Below are 23376 nucleotides of genomic sequence, written 5' to 3'. Positions count from 1 at the left end.
CCGCGCCTTTCACCCTCGGAGTTTCCCTTTTGTCCCGGCCCGACCGAGGGAACTCGCTCGGTGGGCCGGTTCATCGATGCCGCTGCCCGGATCACGCCGAACGCATGCGGACCTGCTGCGCTGCTTCTTTTCCTTATATCCATTCTTTAGCATCACCATGTCTCGTGCGATCAGACCAGAACTAATGCACCGGATCCCATCAGAACTTCGAAGTTAAGCGTGCTTGGGCGAGAGTAGTACTAGGATGGGTGACCTCCTGGGAAGTCCTCGTGTTGCACCCTTTTTTTTTTTTTTTCCTCTCTTTGCCGGCGCCTTTCACCCTCGGAGTTTCCCTTTTCTCCGGGCCCGACCGAGGGAACTCGCTCGGTGTGCCGGTGCATCGATGCCGCTGCCCGGATCGCGCCGAACGCATGCGGACCTGCTGCGCTGCTTCTTTTCCTTATATCCATTCTTTAGCATCACCATGTCGGGTGCGATCATACCAGCACTAATGCACCGGATCCCATCAGAACTTCGAAGTTAAGCGTGCTTGGGCGAGAGTAGTACTAGGATCGGTGACCTCCTGGGAAGTACTCGTGTTGCACCCTTTTTTTTTTCCTCTCTTTCGCTGCGCCTTTCACCCTCGGAGTTTCCCTTTTCTCCGGGCCCGACCGAGGGAACTCGCTCGGTGTGCCGGTGCATCGATGCCGCTGCCCGGATCGCGCCGAACGCATGCGGAGCTGCTGCGCTGCTTCTTTTCCTTATATCCATTCTTTAGCATCACCATGTCGGGTGCGATCATACCAGCACTAATGCACCGGATCCCATCAGAACTCCGAAGTTAAGCGTGCTTGGGCAAGTGTAGTACTAGGATGGGTGACCTCCTGGGAAGTCCTCGTGTTGCACCCTTTTTTTTTTTTTTTTCCTCTCTTTGCCCGCGCCTTTCACCCTCGGAGTTTCCCTTTTCTCCGGGCCCGACCGAGGGAACTCGCTCGGTGTGCCGGTGCATCGATGCCGCTGCCCGGATCGCGCCGAACGCATGCGGACCTGCTGCGCTGCTTCTTTTCCTTATATCCATTCTTTAGCATCACAATGTCGGGTGCGATCAGACCAGAACTAATGCACCGGATCCCATCAGAACTCCGAAGTTAAGCGTGCTTGGGCAAGTGTAGTACTAGGATGGGTGACCTCCTGGGAAGTCCTCGTGTTGCACCCTTTTTTTTTTTCCTCTCTTTCCCCGCGCCTTTCACCCTCGGAGTTTCCCTTTTGTCCCGGCCCGACCGAGGGAACTCGCTCGGTGGGCCGGTGCATCGATGCCGCTGCCCGGATCACGCCGAACGCATGCGGACCTGCTGCGCTGCTTCTTTTCCTTATATCCATTCTTTAGCATCACCATGTCGGGTGCGATCAGACCAGAACTAATGCACCGGATCCCATCAGAACTCCAAAGTTAAGCGTGCTTGGGCAAGTGTAGTACTAGGATGGGTGACCTCCTGGGATGTCCTCGTTTTGCACCCTTTTTTTTTTTTCCTCTCTTTCCTCGCGCCTTTCACCCTCGGAGTTTCCCTTTTGTCCCGGCCCGACCGAGGGAACTCGCTCGGTGGGCCGGTGCATCGATGCCGCTGCCCGGATCACGCCGAACGCATGCGGACCTGCTGCGCTGCTTCTTTTCCTTATATCCATTCTTTAGCATCACCATGTCGGGTGCGATCATACCAGCACTAATGCACCGGATCCCATCAGAACTTCGTAGTTAAGCGTGCTTGGGCGAGAGTAGTACTAGGATCGGTGACCTCCTGGGAAGTACTCGTGTTGCACCCTTTTTTTTTTCCTCTCTTTCGCTGCGCCTTTCACCCTCGGAGTTTCCCTTTTCCCCGGGCCCGACCGAGGGAACTCGCTCGATGTGCCGGTGCATCGATGCCGCTGCCCGGATCGCGCCGAACGCATGCGGAGCTGCTGCGCTGCTTCTTTTCCTTATATCCATTCTTTAGCATCACCATGTCGGGTGCGATTAGACCAGAACTAATGCACCGGATCCCATCAGAACTTCGAAGTTAAGTGTGCTTGGGCGAGAGTAGTACTAGGATGGGTGTCCTCCTGGGAAGTCCTCGTGTTGCACCCCTTTTTTTTTTTTTCCTCTCCTTCCCCGCGCCTTTCACCCTCGGAGTTTCCCTTTTGTCCCGGCCCGACCGAGGGAACTCGCTCGGTGGGCCGGTTCATCGATGCCGCTGCCCGGATCACGCCGAACGCATGCGGACCTGCTGCGCTGCTTCTTTTCCTTATATCCATTCTTTAGCATCACCATGTCTCGTGCGATCAGACCAGAACTAATGCACCGGATCCCATCAGAACTTCGAAGTTAAGCGTGCTTGGGCGAGAGTAGTACTAGGATGGGTGACCTCCTGGGAAGTCCTCGTGTTGCACCCTTTTTTTTTTTTTTTCCTCTCTTTGCCGGCGCCTTTCACCCTCGGAGTTTCCCTTTTCTCCGGGCCCGACCGAGGGAACTCGCTCGGTGTGCCGGTGCATCGATGCCGCTGCCCGGATCGCGCCGAACGCATGCGGAGCTGCTGCGCTGCTTCTTTTCCTTATATCCATTCTTTAGCATCACCATGTCGGGTGCGATCATACCAGCACTAATGCACCGGATCCCATCAGAACTCCGAAGTTAAGCGTGCTTGGGCAAGTGTAGTACTAGGATGGGTGACCTCCTGGGAAGTCCTCGTGTTGCACCCTTTTTTTTTTTTTTTTCCTCTCTTTGCCCGCGCCTTTCACCCTCGGAGTTTCCCTTTTCTCCGGGCCCGACCGAGGGAACTCGCTCGGTGTGCCGGTGCATCGATGCCGCTGCCCGGATCGCGCCGAACGCATGCGGACCTGCTGCGCTGCTTCTTTTCCTTATATCCATTCTTTAGCATCACAATGTCGGGTGCGATCAGACCAGAACTAATGCACCGGATCCCATCAGAACTCCGAAGTTAAGCGTGCTTGGGCAAGTGTAGTACTAGGATGGGTGACCTCCTGGGAAGTCCTCGTGTTGCACCCTTTTTTTTTTTCCTCTCTTTCCCCGCGCCTTTCACCCTCGGAGTTTCCCTTTTGTCCCGGCCCGACCGAGGGAACTCGCTCGGTGGGCCGGTGCATCGATGCCGCTGCCCGGATCACGCCGAACGCATGCGGACCTGCTGCGCTGCTTCTTTTCCTTATATCCATTCTTTAGCATCACCATGTCGGGTGCGATCAGACCAGAACTAATGCACCGGATCCCATCAGAACTCCAAAGTTAAGCGTGCTTGGGCAAGTGTAGTACTAGGATGGGTGACCTCCTGGGATGTCCTCGTTTTGCACCCTTTTTTTTTTTTCCTCTCTTTCCTCGCGCCTTTCACCCTCGGAGTTTCCCTTTTGTCCCGGCCCGACCGAGGGAACTCGCTCGGTGGGCCGGTGCATCGATGCCGCTGCCCGGATCACGCCGAACGCATGCGGACCTGCTGCGCTGCTTCTTTTCCTTATATCCATTCTTTAGCATCACCATGTCGGGTGCGATCAGACCAGAACTAATGCACCGGATCCCATCAGAACTCCGAAGTTAAGCGTGCTTGGGCAAGTGTAGTACTAGGATGGGTGACCTCCTGGGAAGTCCTCGTGTTGCACCCTTATTTTTTTTTTTTTTCCTCTCTTTGCCCGCGCCTTTCACCCTCGGAGTTTCCCTTTTCTCCGGGCCCGACCGAGGGAACTCGCTCGGTGTGCCGGTGCATCGATGCCGCTGCCCGGATCGCGCCGAACGCATGCGGACCTGCTGCGCTGCTTCTTTTCCTTATATCCATTCTTTAGCATCACCATGTCGGGTGCGATCATACCAGCACTAATGCACCGGATCCCATCAGAACTTCGTAGTTAAGCGTGCTTGGGCGAGAGTAGTACTAGGATCGGTGACCTCCTGGGAAGTACTCGTGTTGCACCCTTTTTTTTTTCCTCTCTTTCGCTGCGCCTTTCACCCTCGGAGTTTCCCTTTTCCCCGGGCCCGACCGAGGGAACTCGCTCGATGTGCCGGTGCATCGATGCCGCTGCCCGGATCGCGCCGAACGCATGCGGAGCTGCTGCGCTGCTTCTTTTCCTTATATCCATTCTTTAGCATCACAATGTCGGGTGCGATCAGACCAGAACTAATGCACCGGATCCCATCAGAACTCCGAAGTTAAGCGTGCTTGGGCAAGTGTAGTACTAGGATGGGTGACCTCCTGGGAAGTCCTCGTGTTGCACCCTTTTTTTTTTTTCCTCTCTTTCCCCGCGCCTTTCACCCTCGGAGTTTCCCTTTTGTCCCGGCCCGACCGAGGGAACTCGCTCGGTGGGCCGGTGCATCGATGCCGCTGCCCGGATCACGCCGAACGCATGCGGACCTGCTGCGCTGCTTCTTTTCCTTATATCCATTCTTTAGCATCACCATGTCGGGTGCGATCAGACCAGAACTAATGCACCGGATCCCATCAGAACTCCGAAGTTAAGCGTGCTTGGGCAAGTGTAGTACTAGGATGGGTGACCTCCTGGGAAGTCCTCGTGTTGCACCCTTTTTTTTTTTTCCTCTCTTTCCCCGCGCCTTTCACCCTCGGAGTTTCCCTTTTGTCCCGGCCCGACCGAGGGAACTCGCTCGGTGGGCCGGTGCATCGATGCCGCTGCCCGGATCACGCCGAACGCATGCGGACCTGCTGCGCTGCTTCTTTTCCTTATATCCATTCTTTAGCATCACCATGTCGGGTGCGATCAGACCAGAACTAATGCACCGGATCCCATCAGAACTTCGAAGTTAAGTGTGCTTGGGCGAGAGTAGTACTAGGATGGGTGTCCTCCTGGGAAGTCCTCGTGTTGCACCCCTTTTTTTTTTTTTCCTCTCCTTCCCCGCGCCTTTCACCCTCGGAGTTTCCCTTTTGTCCCGGCCCGACCGAGGGAACTCGCTCGGTGGGCCGGTTCATCGATGCCGCTGCCCGGATCACGCCGAACGCATGCGGACCTGCTGCGCTGCTTCTTTTCCTTATATCCATTCTTTAGCATAACCATGTCGGGTGCGATCAGACCAGAACTAATGCACCGGATCCCATCAGAACTTCGAAGTTAAGCGTGCTTGGGCGAGAGTAGTACTAGGATGGGTGACCTCCTGGGAAGTCCTCGTGTTGCACCCTTTTTTTTTTTTTTTCCTCTCTTTGCCCGCGCCTTTCACCCTCGGAGTTTCCCTTTTCTCCGGGCCCGACCGAGGGAACTCGCTCGGTGTGCCGGTGCATCGATGCCGCTGCCCGGATCGCGCCGAACGCATGCGGACCTGCTGCGCTGCTTCTTTTCCTTATATCCATTCTTTAGCATCACCATGTCGGGTGCGATCAGACCAGAACTAATGCACCGGATCCCATCAGAACTCCGAAGTTAAGCGTGCTTGGGCAAGTGTAGTACTAGGATGGGTGACCTCCTGGGAAGTCCTCGTGTTGCACCCTTTTTTTTTTTTTTTCCTCTCTTTGCCCGCGCCTTTCACCCTCGGAGTTTCCCTTTTCTCCGGGCCCGACCGAGGGAACTCGCTCGGTGTCCCGGTGCATCGATGCCGCTGCCCGGATCGCGCCGAACGCATGCGGACCTGCTGCGCTGCTTCTTTTCCTTATATCCATTCTTTAGCATCACCATGTCGGGTGCGATCAGACCAGAACTAATGCACCGGATCCCATCAGAACTTCGAAGTTAAGTGTGCTTGGGCGAGAGTAGTACTAGGATGGGTGACCTCCTGGGAAGTCCTCGTGTTGCACCCTTTTTTTTTCCTCTCTTTCGCTGCGCCTTTCACCCTCGGAGTTTCCCTTTTCTCCCGGCCCGACCGAGGGAACTCGCTCGGTGTGCCGGTGCATCAATGCCGCTGCCCGGATCGCGCCGAATGCATTCAGAGCTGCTGCGCTGCTTCTTTTCCTTATATCAATTCTTTAGCATCACCATGTCGGGTGCGATCATACCAGCACTAATGCACCGGATCCCATCAGAACTCTGAAGATAAGCGTGCTTGGGCGAGAGTAGTACTAGGATGGGTGACCTCCTGGGAAGTCCTCGTGTTGCACCCCCTTTTTTTTTTTTTCCTCTCCTTCCCCGCGCCTTTCACCCTCCGAGTTTCCCTTTTCTCCCGGCCCGACCGAGGGAACACGCTCGGTGGGCCGGTGCATCGATGCCGCTGCCCGGATCGCGCCGAACGCATGCGGACCTGCTGCGCTGCTTCTTTTCCTTATATCCATTCTTTAGCATCACCATGTCGGGTGCGATCATACCAGCACTAATGCACCGGATCCCATCAGAACTTCGAAGTTAAGCGTGCTTGGGCGAGAGTAGTACTAGGATCGGTGACCTCCTGGGAAGTCCTCGTGTTGCACCCTTTTTTTTTTCCTCTCTTTCGCTGCGCCTTTCACCCTCGGAGTTTCCCTTTTCTCCCGGCCCGACCGAGGGAACTCGCTCGGTGTGCCGGTGCATCGATGCCGCTGCCCAGATCGCGCCGAACGCATGCGGAGCTGCTGCGCTGCTTCTTTTCCTTATATCCATTCTTTAGCATCACCATGTCGGGTGCGATCAGAACAGAACTAATGCACCGGATCCTATCAGAACTTCGAAGTTAAGCGTGCTTGGGCGAGAGTAGTACTAGGATGGGTGACCTCCTGGGAAGTACTCGTGTTGCACCCCTTTTTTTTTTTCCTCTCCTTCCCCACGCCTTTCACCCTCGGAGTTTCCCTTTTCTCCCGGCCCGACCGAGGGAACACGCTCGGTGGGCCGGTGCATCGATGCCGCTGCCCGGATCGCGCCGAACGCATGCGGACCTGCTGCGCTGCTTCTTTTCCTTATATCCATTCTTTAGCATCGCCATGTCGGGTGCGATCATACCAGCACTAATGCATCGGATCCCATCAGAACTACGTAGTTAAGCGTGCATGGGCGAGAGTAGTACTAGGATGGGTGACCTCCTGGGAAGTCCTCGTGTTGCACCCTTTTTTTTTCCTCTCTTTCGCTGCGCCTTTCACCCTCGGAGTTTCCCTTTTCTCCCGGCCCGACCGAGGGAACTCGCTCGGTGTGCCGGTGCATCAATGCCGCTGCCCGGATCGCGCCGAATGCATTCAGAGCTGCTGCGCTGCTTCTTTTCCTTATATCAATTCTTTAGCATCACCATGTCGGGTGCGATCATACCAGCACTAATGCACCGGATCCCATCAGAACTCTGAAGATAAGCGTGCTTGGGCGAGAGTAGTACTAGGATGGGTGACCTCCTGGGAAGTCCTCGTGTTGCACCCCCTTTTTTTTTTTTTCCTCTCCTTCCCCGCGCCTTTCACCCTCCGAGTTTCCCTTTTCTCCCGGCCCGACCGAGGGAACACGCTCGGTGGGCCGGTGCATCGATGCCGCTGCCCGGATCGCGCCGAACGCATGCGGACCTGCTGCGCTGCTTCTTTTCCTTATATCCATTCTTTAGCATCACCATGTCGGGTGCGATCATACCAGCACTAATGCACCGGATCCCATCAGAACTTCGAAGTTAAGCGTGCTTGGGCGAGAGTAGTACTAGGATCGGTGACCTCCTGGGAAGTCGTCGTGTTGCACCCTTTTTTTTTTCCTCTCTTTCGCTGCGCCTTTCACCCTCGGAGTTTCCCTTTTCTCCCGGCCCGACCGAGGGAACTCGCTCGGTGTGCCGGTGCATCGATGCCGCTGCCCGGATCGCGCCGAACGCATGCGGAGCTGCTGCGCTGCTTCTTTTCCTTATATCCATTCTTTAGCATCACCATGTCGGGTGCGATCAGAACAGAACTAATGCACCGGATCCTATCAGAACTTCGAAGTTAAGCGTGCTTGGGCGAGAGTAGTACTAGGATGGGTGACCTCCTGGGAAGTACTCGTGTTGCACCCCTTTTTTTTTTTCCTCTCCTTCCCCACGCCTTTCACCCTCGGAGTTTCCCTTTTCTCCCGGCCCGACCGAGGGAACACGCTCGGTGGGCCGGTGCATCGATGCCGCTGCCCGGATCGCGCCGAACGCATGCGGACCTGCTGCGCTGCTTCTTTTCCTTATACCCATTCTTTAGCATCGCCATGTCGGGTGCGATCATACCAGCACTAATGCATCGGATCCCATCAGAACTACGAAGTTAAGCGTGCATGGGCGAGAGTAGTACTAGGATGGGTGACCTCCTGGGAAGTCCTCGTGTTGCACCCTTTTTTTTTCCTCTCTTTCGCTGCGCCTTTCACCCTCGGAGTTTCCCTTTTCTCCCGGCCCGACCGAGGGAAGTCGCTCGGTGTGCCGGTGCATCGATGCCGCTTCCCGGATCGCGCCGAATGCATTCAGAGCTGCTGCGCTGCTTCTTTTCCTTATATCCATTCTTTAGCATCACCATGTCGGGTGCGATCATACCAGCACTAATGCACCGGATCCCATCAGAACTCTGAAGTTAAGCGTGCTTGGGCGAGAGTAGTACTAGGATGGGTGACCTTCTGGGAAGTCCTCGTGTTGCACCCTTTTTTTTTTTTTTCCTCTCCTTCCCCGTGCCTTTCACCCTCGGAGTTTCCCTTTTCTCCCGGCCCGACCGAGGGAACACGCTCGGTGGGCCGGTGCATCGATGCCGCTGCCCGGATCGCGCCGAACGCATGCGGACCTGCTGCGCTGCTTCTTTTCCTTATATCCATTCTTTAGCATCACCATGTCGGGTGCGATCATACCAGCACTAATGCACCGGATCCCATCAGAACTTCGAAGTTAAGCGTGCTTGGGCAAGAGTAGTACTAGGATGGGTGACCTCCTGGGAAGTTCTCGTGTTGCACCCTTTTTTTTTTCCTCTCTTTCCCCGCGCCTTTCACCCTCGGAGTTTCCCTTTTGTCCCGGCCCGACCGAGGGAACTCGCTCGGTGTGCCGGTGCATCGATGCCGCTGCCCGGATCGCGCCGAACGCATTCAGAGCTGCTGCGCCGCTTCTTTTCCTTATATCCATTCTTTAGCATCACCATGTCGGGTGCGATCATACCAGCACTAATGCACCGGATCCCATTAGAACTCCGAAGTTAAGCGTGCTTGGGCGAGAGTAGTACTAGGATCGGTGACCTCCTGGGAAGTCCTCGTGTTGCACCCTTTTTTTTTTCCTCTCTTTCGCTGCGCCTTTCACCCTCGGAGTTTCCCTTTTCTCCGGGCCCGACCGAGGGAACTCGCTCGGTGTGCCGGTGCATCGATGCCGCTGCCCGAATCGGGCCGAACGCATGCGGAGCTGCTGCGCTGCTTCTTTTCCTTATATCCATTCTTTAGCATCACCATGTCGGGTGCGATCATACCAGCACTAATGCACCGGATCCCATCAGAACTCCGAAGTTAAGCGTGCTTGGGCAAGTGTAGTACTAGGATGGGTGACCTCCTAGGAAGTCCTCGTGTTGCACCCTTTTTTTTTTTCCTCTCTTTCGCTGCGCCTTTCACCCTCGGAGTTTCCCTTTTCTCCGGGCCCGACCGAGGGAACTCGCTCGGTGTGCCGGTGCATCGATGCCGCTGCCCGGATCGCGCCGAACGCATGCGGAACTGCTGCGCTGCTTCTTTTCCTTATATCCATTCTTTAGCATCACCATGTCGGGTGCGATCATACTAGCACTAATGCACCGGATCCCATCAGAACTTCGAAGTTAAGCGTGCTTGGGTGAGAGTAGTACTAGGATGGGTGACCTCCTGGGAAGTCCTTGTGTTGCACATTTTTTTTTTTCCTCTCTTTCGCCGCGCCTTTCACCCTCGGAGTTTCCCTTTTCTCCCGGCCCGACCGAGGGAACTCGCTCGATGTGCCGGTGCATCGATGCCGCTGCCCGGATCGCGCCGAACGCATGCGGAGCTGCTGCGCTGCTTCTTTTCCTTATATCCATTCTTTAGCATCACCATGTCGGGTGCGATCATACCAGCACTAATGCACCGGATCCCATCAGAACTTCGAAGTTAAGCGTGCTTGGGCAAGAGTAGTACTAGGATGGGTGACCTCCTGGGAAGTCCTCGTGTTGCACCCTTTTTTTTTTTTCCTCTCTTTCCCCGCGCCTTTCACCCTCGGAGTTTCCCTTTTGTCCCGGCCCGACCGAGGGAACTCGCTCGGTGTGCCGGTGCATCGATGCCGCTGCCCGGATCGCGCCGAACGCATTCAGAGCTGCTGCGCCGCTTCTTTTCCTTATATCCATTCTTTAGCATCACCATGTCGGGTGCGATCATACCAGCACTAATGCACCGGATCCCATTAGAACTCCGAAGTTAAGCGTGCTTGGGCGAGAGTAGTACTAGGATCGGTGACCTCCTGGGAAGTCCTCGTGTTGCACCCTTTTTTTTTTCCTCTCTTTCGCTGCGCCTTTCACCCTCGGAGTTTCCCTTTTCTCCGGGCCCGACCGAGGGAACTCGCTCGGTGTGCCGGTGCATCGATGCCGCTGCCCGGATCGCGCCGAACGCATGCGGAACTGCTGCGCTGCTTCTTTTCCTTATATCCATTCTTTAGCATCACCATGTCGGGTGCGATCATACTAGCACTAATGCACCGGATCCCATCAGAACTTCGAAGTTAAGCGTGCTTGGGTGAGAGTAGTACTAGGATGGGTGACCTCCTGGGAAGTCCTTGTGCTGCACCTTTTTTTTTTTCCTCTCTTTCGCCGCGCCTTTCACCATCGGAGTTTCCCTTTTCTCCCGGCCCGACCGAGGGAACTCGCTCGATGTGCCGGTGCATCGATGCCGCTGCCCGGATCGCGCCGAACGCATTCAGAGCTGCTGCGCCGCTTCTTTTCCTTATATCCATTCTTTAGCATCACCATGTCGGGTGCAATCATACCAGCACTAATGCACCGGATCCCATCAGAACTTCGAAGTTAAGCGTGCTTGGGCAAGAGTAGTACTAGGATGGGTGACCTCCTGGGAAGTCCTCGTGTTGCACCCTTTTTTTTTTTTCCTCTCTTTCCCCGCGCCTTTCACCCTCGGAGTTTCCCTTTTCTCCCGGCCCGACCGAGGGAACTCGCTCGGTGTGCCGGTGCATCGATGCCGCTGCCCGGATCGCGCCGAACGCATTCAGAGCTGCTGCGCCGCTTCTTTTCCTTATATCCATTCTTTAGCATCACCATGTCGGGTGCGATCATACCAGCACTAATGCACCGGATCCCATCAGAACTCCGAAGTTAAGCGTGCTTGGGCAAGTGTAGTACTAGGATGGGTGACCTCCTAGGAAGTCTTCGTGTTGCACCCTTTTTTTTTTTCCTCTTTTTCGCTGCGCCTTTCACCCTCGGAGTTTCCCTTTTCTCCGGGCCCGACCGAGGGAACTCGCTCGGAGTGCCGGTGCATCGATGCCGCTGCCCGGATCGCGCCGAACGCATGCGGAACTGCTGCGCTGCTTCTTTTCCTTATATCCATTCTTTAGCATCACCATGTCGGGTGCGATCATACTAGCACTAATGCACCGGATCCCATCAGAACTTCGAAGTTAAGCGTGCTTGTGTGAGAGTAGTACTAGGATGGGTGACCTCCTGGGAAGTCTTCCTGTTGCACCTTTTTTTTTTTCCTCTCTTTCGCCGCGCCTTTCACCCTCGGAGTTTCCCTTTTCTCCCGGCCCGACCGAGGGAACTCGCTCGGTGTGCCGGTGCATCGATGCCGCTGCCCGGATCGCGCCGAACGCATGCGGAACTGCTGCGCTGCTTCTTTTCCTTATATCCATTCTTTAGCATCACCATGTCGGGTGTGATCATACCAGCACTAATGCACCAGATCCCATCAGAACCCCGAAGTTAAGCGTGCTTGGGCAAGTGTAGTACTAGGATGGGTGACCTCCTGGGAAGTCCTCGTGTTGCACCCTTTTTTTTTTTTTTTCCTCTCTTTGCCCGCGCCTTTCACCCTCGGAGTTTCCCTTTTCTCCGGGCCCGACCGAGGGAACTCGCTCGGTGTGCCGGTGCATCGATGCCGCTGCCCGGATCGCGCCGAACGCATGCGGACCTGCTGCGCTGCTTCTTTTCCTTATATCCATTCTTTAGCATCACCATGTCGGGTGCGATCAGACCAGAACTAATGCACCGGATCCCGTCAGAACTCCGAAGTTAAGCGTGCTTGGGCAAAAGTGTAGTACTAGGATGGGTGACCTCCTGGGAAGTCCTCGTGTTGCACCCTTTTTTTTTTCCTCTCTTTCGCTGCGCCTTTCACCCTCGGAGTTTCCCTTTTCTCCGGGCCCGACCGAGGGAACTCGCTCGGTGTGCCGGTGCATCGATGCCGCTGCCCGAATCGGGCCGAACGCATGCGGAGCTGCTGCGCTGCTTCTTTTCCTTATATCCATTCTTTACCATCACCATGTCGGGTGCGATCATACCAGCACTAATGCACCGGATCCCATCAGAACTCCGAAGTTAAGCGTGCTTGGGCAAGTGTAGTACTAGGATGGGTGACCTCCTAGGAAGTCTTCGTGTTGCACCCTTTTTTTTTTTCCTCTTTTTCGCTGCGCCTTTCACCCTCGGAGTTTCCCTTTTCTCCGGGCCCGACCGAGGGAACTCGCTCGGAGTGCCGGTGCATCGATGCCGCTGCCCGGATCGCGCCGAACGCATGCGGAACTGCTGCGCTGCTTCTTTTCCTTATATCCATTCTTTAGCATCACCATGTCGGGTGCGATCATACTAGCACTAATGCACCGGATCCCATCAGAACTTCGAAGTTAAGCGTGCTTGGGTGAGAGTAGTACTAGGATGGGTGACCTCCTGGGAAGTCCTCCTGTTGCACCTTTTTTTTTTTCCTCTCTTTCGCCGCGCCTTTCACCCTCGGAGTTTCCCTTTTCTCCCGGCCCGACCGAGGGAACTCGCTCGATGTGCCGGTGCATCGATGCCGCTGCCCGGATCGCGCCGAACGCATGCGGAGCTGCTGCGCTGCTTCTTTTCCTTATATCCATTCTTTAGCATCACCATGTCGGGTGCGATCATACCAGCACTAATGCACCGGATCCCATCAGAACTTCGAAGTTAAGCGTGCTTGGGCAAGAGTAGTACTAGGATGGGTGACCTCCTGGGAAGTCCTCGTGTTGCACCCTTTTTTTTTTTTCCTCTCTTTCCCCGCGCCTTTCACCCTCGGAGTTTCCCTTTTGTCCCGGCCCGACCGAGGGAACTCGCTCGGTGTGCCGGTGCATCGATGCCGCTGCCCGGATCGCGCCGAACGCATTCAGAGCTGCTGCGCCGCTTCTTTTCCTTATATCCATTCTTTAGCATCACCATGTCGGGTGCGATCATACCAGCACTAATGCACCGGATCCCATTAGAACTCCGAAGTTAAGCGTGCTTGGGCGAGAGTAGTACTAGGATCGGTGACCTCCTGGGAAGTCCTCGTGTTGCACCCTTTTTTTTTTCCTCTCTTTCGCTGCGCCTTTCACCCTCGGAGTTTCCCTTTTCTCCGGGCCCGACCGAGGGAACTCGCTCGGTGTGCCGGTGCATCGATGCCGCTGCCCGGATCGCGCCGAACGCATGCGGAACTGCTGCGCTGCTTCTTTTCCTTATATCCATTCTTTAGCATCACCATGTCGGGTGCGATCATACTAGCACTAATGCACCGGATCCCATCAGAACTTCGAAGTTAAGCGTGCTTGGGTGAGAGTAGTACTAGGATGGGTGACCTCCTGGGAAGTCCTCCTGTTGCACCTTTTTTTTTTTCCTCTCTTTCGCCGCGCCTTTCACCCTCGGAGTTTCCCTTTTCTCCCGGCCCGACCGAGGGAACTCGCTCGGTGTGCCGGTGCATCGATGCCGCTGCCCGGATCGCGCCGAACGCATGCGGAACTGCTGCGCTGCTTCTTTTCCTTATATCCATTCTTTAGCATCACCATGTCGGGTGCGATCATACCAGCACTAATGCACCGGATCCCATCAGAACCCCGAAGTTAAGCGTGCTTGGGCAAGTGTAGTACTAGGATGGGTGACCTCCTGGGAAGTCCTCGTGTTGCACCCTTTTTTTTTTTTTTTTCCTCTCTTTGCCCGCGCCTTTCACCCTCGGAGTTTCCCTTTTCTCCGGGCCCGACCGAGGGAACTCGCTCGGTGTGCCGGTGCATCGATGCCGCTGCCCGGATCGCGCCGAACGCATGCGGACCTGCTGCGCTGCTTCTTTTCCTTATATCCACTCTTTAGCATCACCATGTCGGGTGCGATCAGACCAGAACTAATGCACCGGATCCCGTCAGAACTCCGAAGTTAAGCGTGCTTGGGCAAAAGTGTAGTACTAGGATGGGTGACCTCCTGGGAAGTCCTCGTGTTGCACCCTTTTTTTTTTCCTCTCTTTCGCTGCGCCTTTCACCCTCGGAGTTTCCCTTTTCTCCGGGCCCGACCGAGGGAACTCGCTCGGTGTGCCGGTGCATCGATGCCGCTGCCCGAATCGGGCCGAACGCATGCGGAGCTGCTGCGCTGCTTCTTTTCCTTATATCCATTCTTTACCATCACCATGTCGGGTGCGATCATACCAGCACTAATGCACCGGATCCCATCAGAACTCCGAAGTTAAGCGTGCTTGGGCAAGTGTAGTACTAGGATGGGTGACCTCCTAGGAAGTCCTCGTGTTGCACCCTTTTTTTTTTTCCTCTCTTTCGCTGCGCCTTTCACCCTCGGAGTTTCCCTTTTCTCCGGGCCCGACCGAGGGAACTCGCTCGGTGTGCCGGTGCATCGATGCCGCTGCCCGGATCGCGCCGAACGCATGCGGAACTGCTGCGCTGCTTCTTTTCCTTATATCCATTCTTTAGCATCACCATGTCGGGTGCGATCATACTAGCACTAATGCACCGGATCCCATCAGAACTTCGAAGTTAAGCGTGCTTGGGCAAGAGTAGTACTAGGATGGGTGACCTCCTGGGAAGTCCTCGTGTTGCACCTTTTTTTTTTTCCTCTCTTTCGCCGCGCCTTTCACCCTCGGAGTTTCCCTTTTCTCCCGGCCCGACCGAGGGAACTCGCTCGATGTGCCGGTGCATCGATGCCGCTGCCCGGATCGCGCCGAACGCATGCGGAGCTGCTGCGCTGCTTCTTTTCCTTATATCCATTCTTTAGCATCACCATGTCGGGTGCGATCATACCAGCACTAATGCAACGGATCCCATCAGAACTTCGAAGTTAAGCGTGCTTGGGCAAGAGTAGTACTAGGATGGGTGACCTCCTGGGAAGTCCTCGTGTTGCACCCTTTTTTTTTTTTCCTCTCTTTCCCCGCGCCTTTCACCCTCGGAGTTTCCCTTTTCTCCCGGCCCGACCGAGGGAACTCGCTCGGTGTGCCGGTGCATCGATGCCGCTGCCCGGATCGCGCCGAACGCATTCAGAGCTGCTGCGCCGCTTCTTTTCCTTATATCCATTCTTTAGCATCACCATGTCGGGTGCGATCATACCAGCACTAATGCACCGGATCCCATCAGAACTCCGAAGTTAAGCGTGCTTGGGCAAGTGTAGTACTAGGATGGGTGACCTCCTAGGAAGTCTTCGTGTTGCACCCTTTTTTTTTTCCTCTTTTTCGCTGCGCCTTTCACCCTCGGAGTTTCCCTTTTCTCCAGGCCCGACCGAGGGAACTCGCTCGGAGTGCCGGTGCATCGATGCCGCTGCCCGGATCGCGCCGAACGCATGCGGAACTGCTGCGCTGCTTCTTTTCCTTATATCCATTCTTTAGCATCACCATGTCGGGTGCGATCATACTAGCACTAATGCACCGGATCCCATCAGAACTTCGAAGTTAAGTGTGCTTGTGTGAGAGTAGTACTAGGATGGGTGACCTCCTGGGAAGTCCTCCTGTTGCACCTTTTTTTTTTTCCTCTCTTTCGCCGCGCCTTTCACCCTCGGAGTTTCCCTTTTCTCCCGGCCCGACCGAGGGAACTCGCTCGGTGTGCCGGTGCATCGATGCCGCTGCCCGGATCGCGCCGAACGCATGCGGAACTGCTGCGCTGCTTCTTTTCCTTATATCCATTCTTTAGCATCACCATGTCGGGTGCGATCATACCAGCACTAATGCACCGGATCCCATCAGAACCCCGAAGTTAAGCGTGCTTGGGCAAGTGTAGTACTAGGATGGGTGACCTCCTGGGAAGTCCTCGTGTTGCACCCTTTTTTTTTTTTTTTTCCTCTCTTTGCCCGCGCCTTTCACCCTCGGAGTTTCCCTTTTCTCCGGGCCCGACCGAGGGAACTCGCTCGGTGTGCCGGTGCATCGATGCCGCTGCCCGGATCGCGCCGAACGCATGCGGACCTGCTGCGCTGCTTCTTTTCCTTATATCCATTCTTTAGCATCACCATGTCGGGTGCGATCAGACCAGAACTAATGCACCGGATCCCGTCAGAACTCCGAAGTTAAGCGTGCTTGGGCAAAAGTGTAGTACTAGGATGGGTGACCTCCTGGGAAGTCCTCGTGTTGCACCCTTTTTTTTTTCCTCTCTTTCGCTGCGCCTTTCACCCTCGGAGTTTCCCTTTTCTCCGGGCCCGACCGAGGGAACTCGCTCGGTGTGCCGGTGCATCAATGCCGCTGCCCGAATCGGGCCGAACGCATGCGGAGCTGCTGCGCTGCTTCTTTTCCTTATATCCATTCTTTACCATCACCATGTCGGGTGCGATCATACCAGCACTAATGCACCGGATCCCATCAGAACTCCGAAGTTAAGCGTGCTTGGGCAAGTGTAGTACTAGGATGGGTGACCTCCTAGGAAGTCTTCGTGTTGCACCCTTTTTTTTTTTCCTCTTTTTCGCTGCGCCTTTCACCCTCGGAGTTTCCCTTTTCTCCGGGCCCGACCGAGGGAACTCGCTCGGAGTGCCGGTGCATCGATGCCGCTGCCCGGATCGCGCCGAACGCATGCGGACCTGCTGCGCTGCTTCTTTTCCTTATATCCATTCTTTAGCATCACCATGTCGGGTGCGATCATACCAGCACTAATGCACCGGATACCATCAGAACTTCGAAGTTAAGCGTGCTTGGGCGAGAGTAGTACTAGGATCGGTGACCTCCTGGGAAGTACTCGTGTTGCACCCTTTTTTTTTTCCTCTCTTTCGCTGCGCCTTTCACCCTCGGAGTTTCCCTTTTCTCCGGGCCCGACAGAGGGAACTCGCTCGATGTGCCGGTGCATCGATGCCGCTGCCCGGATCGCGCCGAACGCATGCGGAGCTGCTGCGCTGCTTCTTTTCCTTATATCCATTCTTTAGCATCACCATGTCGGGTGCGATCATACCAGCACTAATGCACCGGATCCCATCAGAACTCCGAAGTTAAGCGTGCTTGGGCAAGTGTAGTACTAGGATGGGTGACCTCCTGGGAAGTCCTCGTGTTGCACCCTTTTTTTTTTTTTTCCTCTCTTTGCCCGCGCCTTTCACCCTCGGAGTTTCCCTTTTCTCCGGGCCCGACCGAGGGAACTCGCTCGGTGTGCCGGTGCATCGATGCCGCTGCCCGGATCGCGCCGAACGCATGCGGACCTGCTGCGCTGCTTCTTTTCCTTATATCCATTCTTTAGCATCACCATGTCGGGTGCGATCAGACCAGAACTAATGCACCTGATCCCATCAGAACTCCGAAGTTAAGCGTGCTTGGGCAAGTGTAGTACTAGGATGGGTGACCTCCTGGGAAGTCCTCGTGTTGCACCCTTTTTTTTTTTTTTTCCTCTCTTTGCCCGCGCCTTTCACCCTCGGAGTTTCCCTTTTCTCCGGGCCCGACCGAGGGAACTCGCTCGGTGTGCCGGTGCATCGATGCCGCTGCCCGGATCGCGCCGAACGCATGCGGACCTGCTGCGCTGCTTCTTTTCCTTATATCCATTCTTTACCATCACCATGTCGGGTGCGATCATACCAGCACTAATGCACCGGATCCCATCAGAACTCCGAAGTTAAGCGTGCTTGGGCAAGTGTAGTACTAGGATGGGTGACCTCCTAGGAAGTCCTCGTGTTGCACCCTTTTTTTTTTTCCTCTCTTTCGCTGCGCCTTTCACCCTCGGAGTTTCCCTTTTCTCCGGGCCCGACCGAGGGAACTCGCTCGGTGTGCCGGTGCATCGATGCCGCTGCCCGGATCGCGCCGAACGCATGCGGAACTGCTGCGCTGCTTCTTTTCCTTATATCCATTCTTTAGCATCACCATGTCGGGTGCGATCATACTAGCACTAATGCACCGGATCCCATCAGAACTTCGAAGTTAAGCGTGCTTGGGTGAGAGTAGTACTAGGATGGGTGACCTCCTGGGAAGTCCTCCTGTTGCACCTTTTTTTTTTTCCTCTCTTTCGCCGCGCCTTTCACCCTCGGAGTTTCCCTTTTCTCCCGGCCCGACCGAGGGAACTCGCTCGATGTGCCGGTGCATCGATGCCGCTGCCCGGATCGCGCCGAACGCATGCGGACCTGCTGCGCTGCTTCTTTTCCTTATATCCATTCTTTAGCATCACCATGTCGGGTGCGATCATACCAGCACTAATGCACCGGATCCCATCAGAACTTCGAAGTTAAGCGTGCTTGGGTGAGAGTAGTACTAGGATGGGTGACCTCCTGGGAAGTCCTCCTGTTGCACCTTTTTTTTTTTCCTCTCTTTCGCCGCGCCTTTCACCCTCGGAGTTTCCCTTTTCTCCCGGCCCGACCGAGGGAACTCGCTCGATGTGCCGGTGCATCGATGCCGCTGCCCGGATCGCGCCGAACGCATGCGGACCTGCTGCGCTGCTTCTTTTCCTTATATCCATTCTTTAGCATCACCATGTCGGGTGCGATCATACCAGCACTAATGCACCGGATCCCATCAGAACTTCGAAGTTAAGCGTGCTTGGGCAAGAGTAGTACTAGGATGGGTGACCTCCTGGGAAGTCCTCGTGTTGCACCCTTTTTTTTTTTTCCTCTCTTTCCCCGCGCCTTTCACCCTCGGAGTTTCCCTTTTGTCCCGGCCCGACCGAGGGAACTCGCTCGGTGTGCCGGTGCATCGATGCCGCTGCCCGGATCGCGCCGAACGCATTCAGAGCTGCTGCGCCGCTTCTTTTCCTTATATCCATTCTTTAGCATCACCATGTCGGGTGCGATCATACCAGCACTAATGCACCGGATCCCATTAGAACTCCGAAGTTAAGCGTGCTTGGGTGAGAGTAGTACTAGGATCGGTGACCTCCTGGGAAGTCCTCGTGTTGCACCCTTTTTTTTTTTCCTCTCTTTCGCCGCGCCTTTCACCCTCGGAGTTTCCCTTTTCTCCCGGCCCGACCGAGGGAACTCGCTCGATGTGCTGGTGCATCGATGCCGCTGCCCGGATCGCGCCGAACGCATGCGGAGCTGCTGCGCTGCTTCTTTTCCTTATATCCATTCTTTAGCATCACCATGTCGGGTGCGATCATACCAGCACTATGCACCGGATCCCATCAGAACTTCGAAGTTAAGCGTGCTTGGGCAAGAGTAGTACTAGGATGGGTGACCTCCTGGGAAGTCCTCGTGTTGCACCTTTTTTTTTTTTTCCTCTCTTTCCCCGCGCCTTTCACCCTCGGAGTTTCCCTTTTCTCCCGGCCCGACCGAGGGAACTCGCTCGGTGTGCCGGTGCATCGATGCCGCTGCCCGGATCGCGCCGAACGCATTCAGAGCTGCTGCGCCGCTTCTTTTCCTTATATCCATTCTTTAGCATCACCATGTCGGGTGCGATCATACCAGCACTAATGCACCGGATCCCATTAGAACTCCGAAGTTAAGCGTGCTTGGGCGAGAGTAGTACTAGGATCGGTGACCTCCTGGGAAGTCCTCGTGTTGCACCCTTTTTTTTTTCCTCTCTTTCGCTGCGCCTTTCACCCTCGGAGTTTCCCTTTTCTCCGGGCCCGACCGAGGGAACTCGCTCGGTGTGCCAGTGCATCGATGCCGCTGCCCGGATCGGGCCGAACGCATGCGGAGCTGCTGCGCTGCTTCTTTTCCTTATATCCATTCTTTACCATCACCATGTCGGGTGCGATCATACCAGCACTAATGCATCGGATCCCATCAGAACTCCGAAGTTAAGCGTGCTTGGGCAAGTGTAGTACTAGGATGGGTGACCTCCTAGGAAGTCTTCGTGTTGCACCCTTTTTTTTTTCCTCTTTTTCGCTGCGCCTTTCACCCTCGGAGTTTCCCTTTTCTCCGGGCCCGACCGAGGGAACTCGCTCGGAGTGCCGGTGCATCGATGCCGCTGCCCGGATCGCGCCGAACGCATGCGGAACTGCTGCGCTGCTTCTTTTCCTTATATCCATTCTTTAGCATCACCATGTCGGGTGCGATCATACTAGCACTAATGCATCGGATCCCATCAGAACTTCGAAGTTAAGCGTGCTTGGGTGAGAGTAGTACTAGGATGGGTGACCTCCTGGGAAGTCCTCCTGTTGCACCTTTTTTTTTTTCCTCTCTTTCGCCGCGCCTTTCTCCCTCGGAGTTTCCCTTTTCTCCCGGCCCGACCGAGGGAACTCGCTCGGTGTGCCGGTGCATCGATGCCGCTGCCCGGATCGCGCCGAACGCATGCGGAACTGCTGCGCTGCTTCTTTTCCTTATATCCATTCTTTAGCATCACCATGTCGGGTGCGATCATACCAGCACTAATGCACCGGATCCCATCAGAACCCCGAAGTTAAGCGTGCTTGGGCAAGTGTAGTACTAGGATGGGTGACCTTCTGGGAAGTCCTCGTGTTGCACCCTTTTTTTTTTTTTTTCCTCTCTTTGCCCGCGCCTTTCACCCTCGGAGTTTCCCTTTTCTCCGGGCCCGACCGAGGGAACTCGCTCGGTGTGCCGGTGCATCGATGCCGCTGCCCGGATCGCGCCGAACGCATGCGGACCTGCTGCGCTGCTTCTTTTCCTTATATCCATTCTTTAGCATCACCATGTCGGGTGCGATCAGACCAGAACTAATGCACCGGATCCCGTCAGAACTCCGAAGTTAAGCGTGCTTGGGCAAAAGTGTAGTACTAGGATGGGTGACCTCCTGGGAAGTCCTCGTGTTGCACCCTTTTTTTTTTTCCTCTCTTTCCCCGCGCCTTTCACCCTCGGAGTTTCCCTTTTCTCCCGGCCCGACCGAGGGAACTCGCTCGGTGTGCCGGTGCATCGATGCCGCTGCCCGGATCGCGCCGAACGCATGCGGAACTGCTGCGCTGCTTCTTTTCCTTATATCCATTCTTTAGCATCACCATGTCGGGTGCGATCATACTAGCACTAATGCACCGGATCCCATCAGAACTTCGAAGTTAAGCGTGCTTGGGTGAGAGTAGTACTAGGATGTGTGACCTCCTGGGAAGTCCTTGTGTTGCACCTTTTTTTTTTTCCTCTCTTTCGCCGCGCCTTTCACCCTCGGAGTTTCCCTTTTCTCCCGGCCCGACCGAGGGAACTCGCTCGATGTGCCGGTGCATCGATGCCGCTGCCCGGATCGCGCCGAACGCATGCGGAGCTGCTGCGCTGCTTCTTTTCCTTATATCCATTCTTTAGCATCACCATGTCGGGTGCGATCATACCAGCACTAATGCACCGGATCCCATCAGAACTTCGAAGTTAAGCGTGCTTGGGCAAGAGTAGTACTAGGATGGGTGACCTCCTGGGAAGTCCTCGTGTTGCACCCTTTTTTTTTTTTCCTCTCTTTCCCCGCGCCTTTCACCCTCGGAGTTTCCCTTTTGTCCCGGCCCGACCGAGGGAACTCGCTCGGTGTGCCGGTGCATCGATGCCGCTGCCCGGATCGCGCCGAACGCATTCAGAGCTGCTGCGCCGCTTCTTTTCCTTATATCCATTCTTTAGCATCACCATGTCGGGTGCGATCATACCAGCACTAATGCACCGGATCCCATTAGAACTCCGAAGTTAAGCGTGCTTGGGCGAGAGTAGTACTAGGATGGGTGACCTCCTGGGAAGTCCTCGTGTTGCACCCTTTTTTTTTTTCCTCTCTTTCGCCGCGCCTTTCACCCTCGGAGTTTCCCTTTTCTCCCGGCCCGACCGAGGGAACTCGCTCGATGTGCTGGTGCATCGATGCCGCTGCCCGGATCGCGCCGAACGCATGCGGAGCTGCTGCGCTGCTTCTTTTCCTTATATCCATTCTTTAGCATCACCATGTCGGGTGCGATCATACCAGCACTATGCACCGGATCCCATCAGAACTTCGAAGTTAAGCGTGCTTGGGCAAGAGTAGTACTAGGATGGGTGACCTCCTGGGAAGTCCTCGTGTTGCACCTTTTTTTTTTTTTCCTCTCTTTCCCCGCGCCTTTCACCCTCGGAGTTTCCCTTTTCTCCCGGCCCGACCGAGGGAACTCGCTCGGTGTGCCGGTGCATCGATGCCGCTGCCCGGATCGCGCCGAACGCATTCAGAGCTGCTGCGCCGCTTCTTTTCCTTATATCCATTCTTTAGCATCACCATGTCGGGTGCGATCATACCAGCACTAATGCACCGGATCCCATTAGAACTCCGAAGTTAAGCGTGCTTGGGCGAGAGTAGTACTAGGATCGGTGACCTCCTGGGAAGTCCTCGTGTTGCACCCTTTTTTTTTCCTCTCTTTCGCTGCGCCTTTCACCCTCGGAGTTTCCCTTTTCTCCGGGCCCGACCGAGGGAACTCGCTCGGTGTGCCGGTGCATCGATGCCGCTGCCCGGATCGGGCCGAACGCATGCGGAGCTGCTGCGCTGCTTCTTTTCCTTATATCCATTCTTTACCATCACCATGTCGGGTGCGATCATACCAGCACTAATGCACCGGATCCCATCAGAACTCCGAAGTTAAGCGTGCTTGGGCAAGTGTAGTACTAGGATGGGTGACCTCCTAGGAAGTCTTCGTGTTGCACCCTTTTTTTTTTTCCTCTTTTTCGCTGCGCCTTTCACCCTCGGAGTTTCCCTTTTCTCCGGGCCCGACCGAGGGAACTCGCTCGGAGTGCCGGTGCATCGATGCCGCTGCCCGGATCGCGCCGAACGCATGCGGAACTGCTGCGCTGCTTCTTTTCCTTATATCCATTCTTTAGCATCACCATGTCGGGTGCGATCATACTAGCACTAATGCATCGGATCCCATCAGAACTTCGAAGTTAAGCGTGCTTGGGTGAGAGTAGTACTAGGATGGGTGACCTCCTGGGAAGTCCTCCTGTTGCACCTTTTTTTTTTTCCTCTCTTTCGCCGCGCCTTTCACCCTCGGAGTTTCCCTTTTCTCCCGGCCCGACCGAGGGAACTCGCTCGGTGTGCCGGTGCATCGATGCCGCTGCCCGGATCGCGCCGAACGCATGCGGAACTGCTGCGCTGCTTCTTTTCCTTATATCCATTCTTTAGCATCACCATGTCGGGTGCGATCATACCAGCACTAATGCACCGGATCCCATCAGAACCCCGAAGTTAAGCGTGCTTGGGCAAGTGTAGTACTAGGATGGGTGACCTTCTGGGAAGTCCTCGTGTTGCACCCTTTTTTTTTTTTTTTCCTCTCTTTGCCCGCGCCTTTCACCCTCGGAGTTTCCCTTTTCTCCGGGCCCGACCGAGGGAACTCGCTCG

The 23376-nt window shown here is 55.4% G+C and overlaps 77 non-coding genes across 77 annotated transcripts; all 77 read left to right on the top strand.

Moving 5' to 3' along the window:
* The first annotated feature begins 162 nt into the window (after window positions 1–162).
* LOC132802567 (5S ribosomal RNA) lies at window positions 163–281 on the top strand. Its single transcript, XR_009637694.1, has one exon. It is a non-coding gene; the product is annotated as a 5S ribosomal RNA (ribosomal RNA).
* Window positions 282–468: 187 nt separating this feature from the next.
* Window positions 469–587, top strand: LOC132802302 (5S ribosomal RNA). The gene has a single exon (XR_009637426.1). It is a non-coding gene; the product is annotated as a 5S ribosomal RNA (ribosomal RNA).
* A 182-nt stretch (window positions 588–769) lies between these two features.
* On the top strand, window positions 770–888 carry LOC132801864 (5S ribosomal RNA). The gene has a single exon (XR_009636985.1). It is a non-coding gene; the product is annotated as a 5S ribosomal RNA (ribosomal RNA).
* A 188-nt stretch (window positions 889–1076) lies between these two features.
* LOC132802338 (5S ribosomal RNA) lies at window positions 1077–1195 on the top strand. Its single transcript, XR_009637462.1, has one exon. It is a non-coding gene; the product is annotated as a 5S ribosomal RNA (ribosomal RNA).
* A 183-nt stretch (window positions 1196–1378) lies between these two features.
* On the top strand, window positions 1379–1497 carry LOC132802673 (5S ribosomal RNA). The gene has a single exon (XR_009637800.1). It is a non-coding gene; the product is annotated as a 5S ribosomal RNA (ribosomal RNA).
* A 184-nt stretch (window positions 1498–1681) lies between these two features.
* Window positions 1682–1800, top strand: LOC132802463 (5S ribosomal RNA). The gene has a single exon (XR_009637587.1). It is a non-coding gene; the product is annotated as a 5S ribosomal RNA (ribosomal RNA).
* Window positions 1801–1982: 182 nt separating this feature from the next.
* LOC132802531 (5S ribosomal RNA) lies at window positions 1983–2101 on the top strand. Its single transcript, XR_009637656.1, has one exon. It is a non-coding gene; the product is annotated as a 5S ribosomal RNA (ribosomal RNA).
* A 186-nt stretch (window positions 2102–2287) lies between these two features.
* Window positions 2288–2406, top strand: LOC132802565 (5S ribosomal RNA). Its single transcript, XR_009637692.1, has one exon. It is a non-coding gene; the product is annotated as a 5S ribosomal RNA (ribosomal RNA).
* Window positions 2407–2593: 187 nt separating this feature from the next.
* LOC132801862 (5S ribosomal RNA) lies at window positions 2594–2712 on the top strand. The gene has a single exon (XR_009636983.1). It is a non-coding gene; the product is annotated as a 5S ribosomal RNA (ribosomal RNA).
* A 188-nt stretch (window positions 2713–2900) lies between these two features.
* Window positions 2901–3019, top strand: LOC132802336 (5S ribosomal RNA). Its single transcript, XR_009637460.1, has one exon. It is a non-coding gene; the product is annotated as a 5S ribosomal RNA (ribosomal RNA).
* A 183-nt stretch (window positions 3020–3202) lies between these two features.
* On the top strand, window positions 3203–3321 carry LOC132802672 (5S ribosomal RNA). The gene has a single exon (XR_009637799.1). It is a non-coding gene; the product is annotated as a 5S ribosomal RNA (ribosomal RNA).
* Window positions 3322–3505: 184 nt separating this feature from the next.
* On the top strand, window positions 3506–3624 carry LOC132802335 (5S ribosomal RNA). The gene has a single exon (XR_009637459.1). It is a non-coding gene; the product is annotated as a 5S ribosomal RNA (ribosomal RNA).
* A 189-nt stretch (window positions 3625–3813) lies between these two features.
* On the top strand, window positions 3814–3932 carry LOC132802462 (5S ribosomal RNA). Its single transcript, XR_009637586.1, has one exon. It is a non-coding gene; the product is annotated as a 5S ribosomal RNA (ribosomal RNA).
* Window positions 3933–4114: 182 nt separating this feature from the next.
* On the top strand, window positions 4115–4233 carry LOC132802334 (5S ribosomal RNA). Its single transcript, XR_009637458.1, has one exon. It is a non-coding gene; the product is annotated as a 5S ribosomal RNA (ribosomal RNA).
* A 184-nt stretch (window positions 4234–4417) lies between these two features.
* LOC132802333 (5S ribosomal RNA) lies at window positions 4418–4536 on the top strand. Its single transcript, XR_009637457.1, has one exon. It is a non-coding gene; the product is annotated as a 5S ribosomal RNA (ribosomal RNA).
* Window positions 4537–4720: 184 nt separating this feature from the next.
* On the top strand, window positions 4721–4839 carry LOC132802475 (5S ribosomal RNA). Its single transcript, XR_009637599.1, has one exon. It is a non-coding gene; the product is annotated as a 5S ribosomal RNA (ribosomal RNA).
* A 186-nt stretch (window positions 4840–5025) lies between these two features.
* LOC132802257 (5S ribosomal RNA) lies at window positions 5026–5144 on the top strand. The gene has a single exon (XR_009637380.1). It is a non-coding gene; the product is annotated as a 5S ribosomal RNA (ribosomal RNA).
* A 187-nt stretch (window positions 5145–5331) lies between these two features.
* On the top strand, window positions 5332–5450 carry LOC132802332 (5S ribosomal RNA). Its single transcript, XR_009637456.1, has one exon. It is a non-coding gene; the product is annotated as a 5S ribosomal RNA (ribosomal RNA).
* Window positions 5451–5637: 187 nt separating this feature from the next.
* LOC132802319 (5S ribosomal RNA) lies at window positions 5638–5756 on the top strand. The gene has a single exon (XR_009637443.1). It is a non-coding gene; the product is annotated as a 5S ribosomal RNA (ribosomal RNA).
* Window positions 5757–5937: 181 nt separating this feature from the next.
* On the top strand, window positions 5938–6056 carry LOC132801881 (5S ribosomal RNA). The gene has a single exon (XR_009637002.1). It is a non-coding gene; the product is annotated as a 5S ribosomal RNA (ribosomal RNA).
* Window positions 6057–6243: 187 nt separating this feature from the next.
* Window positions 6244–6362, top strand: LOC132802199 (5S ribosomal RNA). The gene has a single exon (XR_009637322.1). It is a non-coding gene; the product is annotated as a 5S ribosomal RNA (ribosomal RNA).
* A 182-nt stretch (window positions 6363–6544) lies between these two features.
* On the top strand, window positions 6545–6663 carry LOC132802650 (5S ribosomal RNA). The gene has a single exon (XR_009637777.1). It is a non-coding gene; the product is annotated as a 5S ribosomal RNA (ribosomal RNA).
* Window positions 6664–6847: 184 nt separating this feature from the next.
* Window positions 6848–6966, top strand: LOC132802415 (5S ribosomal RNA). Its single transcript, XR_009637539.1, has one exon. It is a non-coding gene; the product is annotated as a 5S ribosomal RNA (ribosomal RNA).
* A 181-nt stretch (window positions 6967–7147) lies between these two features.
* On the top strand, window positions 7148–7266 carry LOC132801880 (5S ribosomal RNA). The gene has a single exon (XR_009637001.1). It is a non-coding gene; the product is annotated as a 5S ribosomal RNA (ribosomal RNA).
* Window positions 7267–7453: 187 nt separating this feature from the next.
* LOC132802517 (5S ribosomal RNA) lies at window positions 7454–7572 on the top strand. Its single transcript, XR_009637641.1, has one exon. It is a non-coding gene; the product is annotated as a 5S ribosomal RNA (ribosomal RNA).
* Window positions 7573–7754: 182 nt separating this feature from the next.
* On the top strand, window positions 7755–7873 carry LOC132802649 (5S ribosomal RNA). Its single transcript, XR_009637776.1, has one exon. It is a non-coding gene; the product is annotated as a 5S ribosomal RNA (ribosomal RNA).
* A 184-nt stretch (window positions 7874–8057) lies between these two features.
* LOC132802290 (5S ribosomal RNA) lies at window positions 8058–8176 on the top strand. Its single transcript, XR_009637414.1, has one exon. It is a non-coding gene; the product is annotated as a 5S ribosomal RNA (ribosomal RNA).
* A 181-nt stretch (window positions 8177–8357) lies between these two features.
* On the top strand, window positions 8358–8476 carry LOC132801775 (5S ribosomal RNA). The gene has a single exon (XR_009636896.1). It is a non-coding gene; the product is annotated as a 5S ribosomal RNA (ribosomal RNA).
* A 186-nt stretch (window positions 8477–8662) lies between these two features.
* LOC132801994 (5S ribosomal RNA) lies at window positions 8663–8781 on the top strand. Its single transcript, XR_009637115.1, has one exon. It is a non-coding gene; the product is annotated as a 5S ribosomal RNA (ribosomal RNA).
* Window positions 8782–8963: 182 nt separating this feature from the next.
* LOC132802077 (5S ribosomal RNA) lies at window positions 8964–9082 on the top strand. The gene has a single exon (XR_009637198.1). It is a non-coding gene; the product is annotated as a 5S ribosomal RNA (ribosomal RNA).
* Window positions 9083–9264: 182 nt separating this feature from the next.
* LOC132802055 (5S ribosomal RNA) lies at window positions 9265–9383 on the top strand. The gene has a single exon (XR_009637176.1). It is a non-coding gene; the product is annotated as a 5S ribosomal RNA (ribosomal RNA).
* Window positions 9384–9566: 183 nt separating this feature from the next.
* LOC132802535 (5S ribosomal RNA) lies at window positions 9567–9685 on the top strand. The gene has a single exon (XR_009637661.1). It is a non-coding gene; the product is annotated as a 5S ribosomal RNA (ribosomal RNA).
* Window positions 9686–9867: 182 nt separating this feature from the next.
* On the top strand, window positions 9868–9986 carry LOC132802035 (5S ribosomal RNA). Its single transcript, XR_009637156.1, has one exon. It is a non-coding gene; the product is annotated as a 5S ribosomal RNA (ribosomal RNA).
* A 184-nt stretch (window positions 9987–10170) lies between these two features.
* On the top strand, window positions 10171–10289 carry LOC132802076 (5S ribosomal RNA). The gene has a single exon (XR_009637197.1). It is a non-coding gene; the product is annotated as a 5S ribosomal RNA (ribosomal RNA).
* A 182-nt stretch (window positions 10290–10471) lies between these two features.
* On the top strand, window positions 10472–10590 carry LOC132802550 (5S ribosomal RNA). Its single transcript, XR_009637677.1, has one exon. It is a non-coding gene; the product is annotated as a 5S ribosomal RNA (ribosomal RNA).
* A 182-nt stretch (window positions 10591–10772) lies between these two features.
* On the top strand, window positions 10773–10891 carry LOC132802051 (5S ribosomal RNA). The gene has a single exon (XR_009637172.1). It is a non-coding gene; the product is annotated as a 5S ribosomal RNA (ribosomal RNA).
* A 184-nt stretch (window positions 10892–11075) lies between these two features.
* Window positions 11076–11194, top strand: LOC132802253 (5S ribosomal RNA). The gene has a single exon (XR_009637376.1). It is a non-coding gene; the product is annotated as a 5S ribosomal RNA (ribosomal RNA).
* Window positions 11195–11377: 183 nt separating this feature from the next.
* On the top strand, window positions 11378–11496 carry LOC132802671 (5S ribosomal RNA). The gene has a single exon (XR_009637798.1). It is a non-coding gene; the product is annotated as a 5S ribosomal RNA (ribosomal RNA).
* Window positions 11497–11678: 182 nt separating this feature from the next.
* LOC132802516 (5S ribosomal RNA) lies at window positions 11679–11797 on the top strand. The gene has a single exon (XR_009637640.1). It is a non-coding gene; the product is annotated as a 5S ribosomal RNA (ribosomal RNA).
* Window positions 11798–11984: 187 nt separating this feature from the next.
* Window positions 11985–12105, top strand: LOC132802655 (5S ribosomal RNA). The gene has a single exon (XR_009637782.1). It is a non-coding gene; the product is annotated as a 5S ribosomal RNA (ribosomal RNA).
* Window positions 12106–12287: 182 nt separating this feature from the next.
* Window positions 12288–12406, top strand: LOC132802252 (5S ribosomal RNA). Its single transcript, XR_009637375.1, has one exon. It is a non-coding gene; the product is annotated as a 5S ribosomal RNA (ribosomal RNA).
* Window positions 12407–12589: 183 nt separating this feature from the next.
* On the top strand, window positions 12590–12708 carry LOC132802504 (5S ribosomal RNA). Its single transcript, XR_009637628.1, has one exon. It is a non-coding gene; the product is annotated as a 5S ribosomal RNA (ribosomal RNA).
* A 182-nt stretch (window positions 12709–12890) lies between these two features.
* LOC132802034 (5S ribosomal RNA) lies at window positions 12891–13009 on the top strand. The gene has a single exon (XR_009637155.1). It is a non-coding gene; the product is annotated as a 5S ribosomal RNA (ribosomal RNA).
* Window positions 13010–13193: 184 nt separating this feature from the next.
* On the top strand, window positions 13194–13312 carry LOC132802074 (5S ribosomal RNA). Its single transcript, XR_009637195.1, has one exon. It is a non-coding gene; the product is annotated as a 5S ribosomal RNA (ribosomal RNA).
* A 182-nt stretch (window positions 13313–13494) lies between these two features.
* LOC132802503 (5S ribosomal RNA) lies at window positions 13495–13613 on the top strand. Its single transcript, XR_009637627.1, has one exon. It is a non-coding gene; the product is annotated as a 5S ribosomal RNA (ribosomal RNA).
* A 182-nt stretch (window positions 13614–13795) lies between these two features.
* LOC132802210 (5S ribosomal RNA) lies at window positions 13796–13914 on the top strand. Its single transcript, XR_009637333.1, has one exon. It is a non-coding gene; the product is annotated as a 5S ribosomal RNA (ribosomal RNA).
* Window positions 13915–14102: 188 nt separating this feature from the next.
* Window positions 14103–14223, top strand: LOC132802653 (5S ribosomal RNA). The gene has a single exon (XR_009637780.1). It is a non-coding gene; the product is annotated as a 5S ribosomal RNA (ribosomal RNA).
* A 182-nt stretch (window positions 14224–14405) lies between these two features.
* On the top strand, window positions 14406–14524 carry LOC132802054 (5S ribosomal RNA). Its single transcript, XR_009637175.1, has one exon. It is a non-coding gene; the product is annotated as a 5S ribosomal RNA (ribosomal RNA).
* Window positions 14525–14707: 183 nt separating this feature from the next.
* On the top strand, window positions 14708–14826 carry LOC132802294 (5S ribosomal RNA). Its single transcript, XR_009637418.1, has one exon. It is a non-coding gene; the product is annotated as a 5S ribosomal RNA (ribosomal RNA).
* A 182-nt stretch (window positions 14827–15008) lies between these two features.
* LOC132802285 (5S ribosomal RNA) lies at window positions 15009–15127 on the top strand. The gene has a single exon (XR_009637409.1). It is a non-coding gene; the product is annotated as a 5S ribosomal RNA (ribosomal RNA).
* Window positions 15128–15311: 184 nt separating this feature from the next.
* On the top strand, window positions 15312–15430 carry LOC132802251 (5S ribosomal RNA). The gene has a single exon (XR_009637374.1). It is a non-coding gene; the product is annotated as a 5S ribosomal RNA (ribosomal RNA).
* Window positions 15431–15612: 182 nt separating this feature from the next.
* On the top strand, window positions 15613–15731 carry LOC132802666 (5S ribosomal RNA). The gene has a single exon (XR_009637793.1). It is a non-coding gene; the product is annotated as a 5S ribosomal RNA (ribosomal RNA).
* Window positions 15732–15913: 182 nt separating this feature from the next.
* Window positions 15914–16032, top strand: LOC132802208 (5S ribosomal RNA). The gene has a single exon (XR_009637331.1). It is a non-coding gene; the product is annotated as a 5S ribosomal RNA (ribosomal RNA).
* A 188-nt stretch (window positions 16033–16220) lies between these two features.
* Window positions 16221–16341, top strand: LOC132802652 (5S ribosomal RNA). The gene has a single exon (XR_009637779.1). It is a non-coding gene; the product is annotated as a 5S ribosomal RNA (ribosomal RNA).
* A 182-nt stretch (window positions 16342–16523) lies between these two features.
* On the top strand, window positions 16524–16642 carry LOC132802250 (5S ribosomal RNA). The gene has a single exon (XR_009637373.1). It is a non-coding gene; the product is annotated as a 5S ribosomal RNA (ribosomal RNA).
* A 183-nt stretch (window positions 16643–16825) lies between these two features.
* Window positions 16826–16944, top strand: LOC132802609 (5S ribosomal RNA). The gene has a single exon (XR_009637736.1). It is a non-coding gene; the product is annotated as a 5S ribosomal RNA (ribosomal RNA).
* Window positions 16945–17126: 182 nt separating this feature from the next.
* Window positions 17127–17245, top strand: LOC132801861 (5S ribosomal RNA). The gene has a single exon (XR_009636982.1). It is a non-coding gene; the product is annotated as a 5S ribosomal RNA (ribosomal RNA).
* A 186-nt stretch (window positions 17246–17431) lies between these two features.
* LOC132802582 (5S ribosomal RNA) lies at window positions 17432–17550 on the top strand. Its single transcript, XR_009637709.1, has one exon. It is a non-coding gene; the product is annotated as a 5S ribosomal RNA (ribosomal RNA).
* A 187-nt stretch (window positions 17551–17737) lies between these two features.
* LOC132802052 (5S ribosomal RNA) lies at window positions 17738–17856 on the top strand. Its single transcript, XR_009637173.1, has one exon. It is a non-coding gene; the product is annotated as a 5S ribosomal RNA (ribosomal RNA).
* A 183-nt stretch (window positions 17857–18039) lies between these two features.
* On the top strand, window positions 18040–18158 carry LOC132802502 (5S ribosomal RNA). The gene has a single exon (XR_009637626.1). It is a non-coding gene; the product is annotated as a 5S ribosomal RNA (ribosomal RNA).
* Window positions 18159–18340: 182 nt separating this feature from the next.
* LOC132802299 (5S ribosomal RNA) lies at window positions 18341–18459 on the top strand. The gene has a single exon (XR_009637423.1). It is a non-coding gene; the product is annotated as a 5S ribosomal RNA (ribosomal RNA).
* Window positions 18460–18641: 182 nt separating this feature from the next.
* On the top strand, window positions 18642–18760 carry LOC132802033 (5S ribosomal RNA). Its single transcript, XR_009637154.1, has one exon. It is a non-coding gene; the product is annotated as a 5S ribosomal RNA (ribosomal RNA).
* A 184-nt stretch (window positions 18761–18944) lies between these two features.
* On the top strand, window positions 18945–19063 carry LOC132802282 (5S ribosomal RNA). The gene has a single exon (XR_009637406.1). It is a non-coding gene; the product is annotated as a 5S ribosomal RNA (ribosomal RNA).
* A 183-nt stretch (window positions 19064–19246) lies between these two features.
* Window positions 19247–19364, top strand: LOC132802525 (5S ribosomal RNA). The gene has a single exon (XR_009637650.1). It is a non-coding gene; the product is annotated as a 5S ribosomal RNA (ribosomal RNA).
* A 184-nt stretch (window positions 19365–19548) lies between these two features.
* Window positions 19549–19667, top strand: LOC132802073 (5S ribosomal RNA). Its single transcript, XR_009637194.1, has one exon. It is a non-coding gene; the product is annotated as a 5S ribosomal RNA (ribosomal RNA).
* Window positions 19668–19849: 182 nt separating this feature from the next.
* LOC132802472 (5S ribosomal RNA) lies at window positions 19850–19968 on the top strand. Its single transcript, XR_009637596.1, has one exon. It is a non-coding gene; the product is annotated as a 5S ribosomal RNA (ribosomal RNA).
* Window positions 19969–20150: 182 nt separating this feature from the next.
* On the top strand, window positions 20151–20269 carry LOC132802603 (5S ribosomal RNA). Its single transcript, XR_009637730.1, has one exon. It is a non-coding gene; the product is annotated as a 5S ribosomal RNA (ribosomal RNA).
* A 182-nt stretch (window positions 20270–20451) lies between these two features.
* On the top strand, window positions 20452–20570 carry LOC132802293 (5S ribosomal RNA). The gene has a single exon (XR_009637417.1). It is a non-coding gene; the product is annotated as a 5S ribosomal RNA (ribosomal RNA).
* Window positions 20571–20757: 187 nt separating this feature from the next.
* On the top strand, window positions 20758–20878 carry LOC132802651 (5S ribosomal RNA). Its single transcript, XR_009637778.1, has one exon. It is a non-coding gene; the product is annotated as a 5S ribosomal RNA (ribosomal RNA).
* A 183-nt stretch (window positions 20879–21061) lies between these two features.
* Window positions 21062–21180, top strand: LOC132802619 (5S ribosomal RNA). Its single transcript, XR_009637746.1, has one exon. It is a non-coding gene; the product is annotated as a 5S ribosomal RNA (ribosomal RNA).
* Window positions 21181–21362: 182 nt separating this feature from the next.
* LOC132802032 (5S ribosomal RNA) lies at window positions 21363–21481 on the top strand. The gene has a single exon (XR_009637153.1). It is a non-coding gene; the product is annotated as a 5S ribosomal RNA (ribosomal RNA).
* Window positions 21482–21665: 184 nt separating this feature from the next.
* On the top strand, window positions 21666–21784 carry LOC132801348 (5S ribosomal RNA). Its single transcript, XR_009636464.1, has one exon. It is a non-coding gene; the product is annotated as a 5S ribosomal RNA (ribosomal RNA).
* Window positions 21785–21967: 183 nt separating this feature from the next.
* On the top strand, window positions 21968–22085 carry LOC132802524 (5S ribosomal RNA). Its single transcript, XR_009637649.1, has one exon. It is a non-coding gene; the product is annotated as a 5S ribosomal RNA (ribosomal RNA).
* Window positions 22086–22269: 184 nt separating this feature from the next.
* Window positions 22270–22388, top strand: LOC132802072 (5S ribosomal RNA). The gene has a single exon (XR_009637193.1). It is a non-coding gene; the product is annotated as a 5S ribosomal RNA (ribosomal RNA).
* A 181-nt stretch (window positions 22389–22569) lies between these two features.
* On the top strand, window positions 22570–22688 carry LOC132802249 (5S ribosomal RNA). Its single transcript, XR_009637372.1, has one exon. It is a non-coding gene; the product is annotated as a 5S ribosomal RNA (ribosomal RNA).
* A 183-nt stretch (window positions 22689–22871) lies between these two features.
* Window positions 22872–22990, top strand: LOC132802602 (5S ribosomal RNA). Its single transcript, XR_009637729.1, has one exon. It is a non-coding gene; the product is annotated as a 5S ribosomal RNA (ribosomal RNA).
* A 182-nt stretch (window positions 22991–23172) lies between these two features.
* Window positions 23173–23291, top strand: LOC132802292 (5S ribosomal RNA). Its single transcript, XR_009637416.1, has one exon. It is a non-coding gene; the product is annotated as a 5S ribosomal RNA (ribosomal RNA).
* The last annotated feature ends 85 nt before the right edge of the window (window positions 23292–23376 follow it).

This window comes from Ziziphus jujuba, chromosome 2, assembly GCF_031755915.1.
Source record: "Ziziphus jujuba cultivar Dongzao chromosome 2, ASM3175591v1".
Classification (NCBI taxonomy): domain Eukaryota; kingdom Viridiplantae; phylum Streptophyta; class Magnoliopsida; order Rosales; family Rhamnaceae; genus Ziziphus; species Ziziphus jujuba.
The sequence above is the reverse complement of the archived record's forward strand: the minus strand, read 5'-3'. Positions and strand labels throughout refer to the sequence as shown.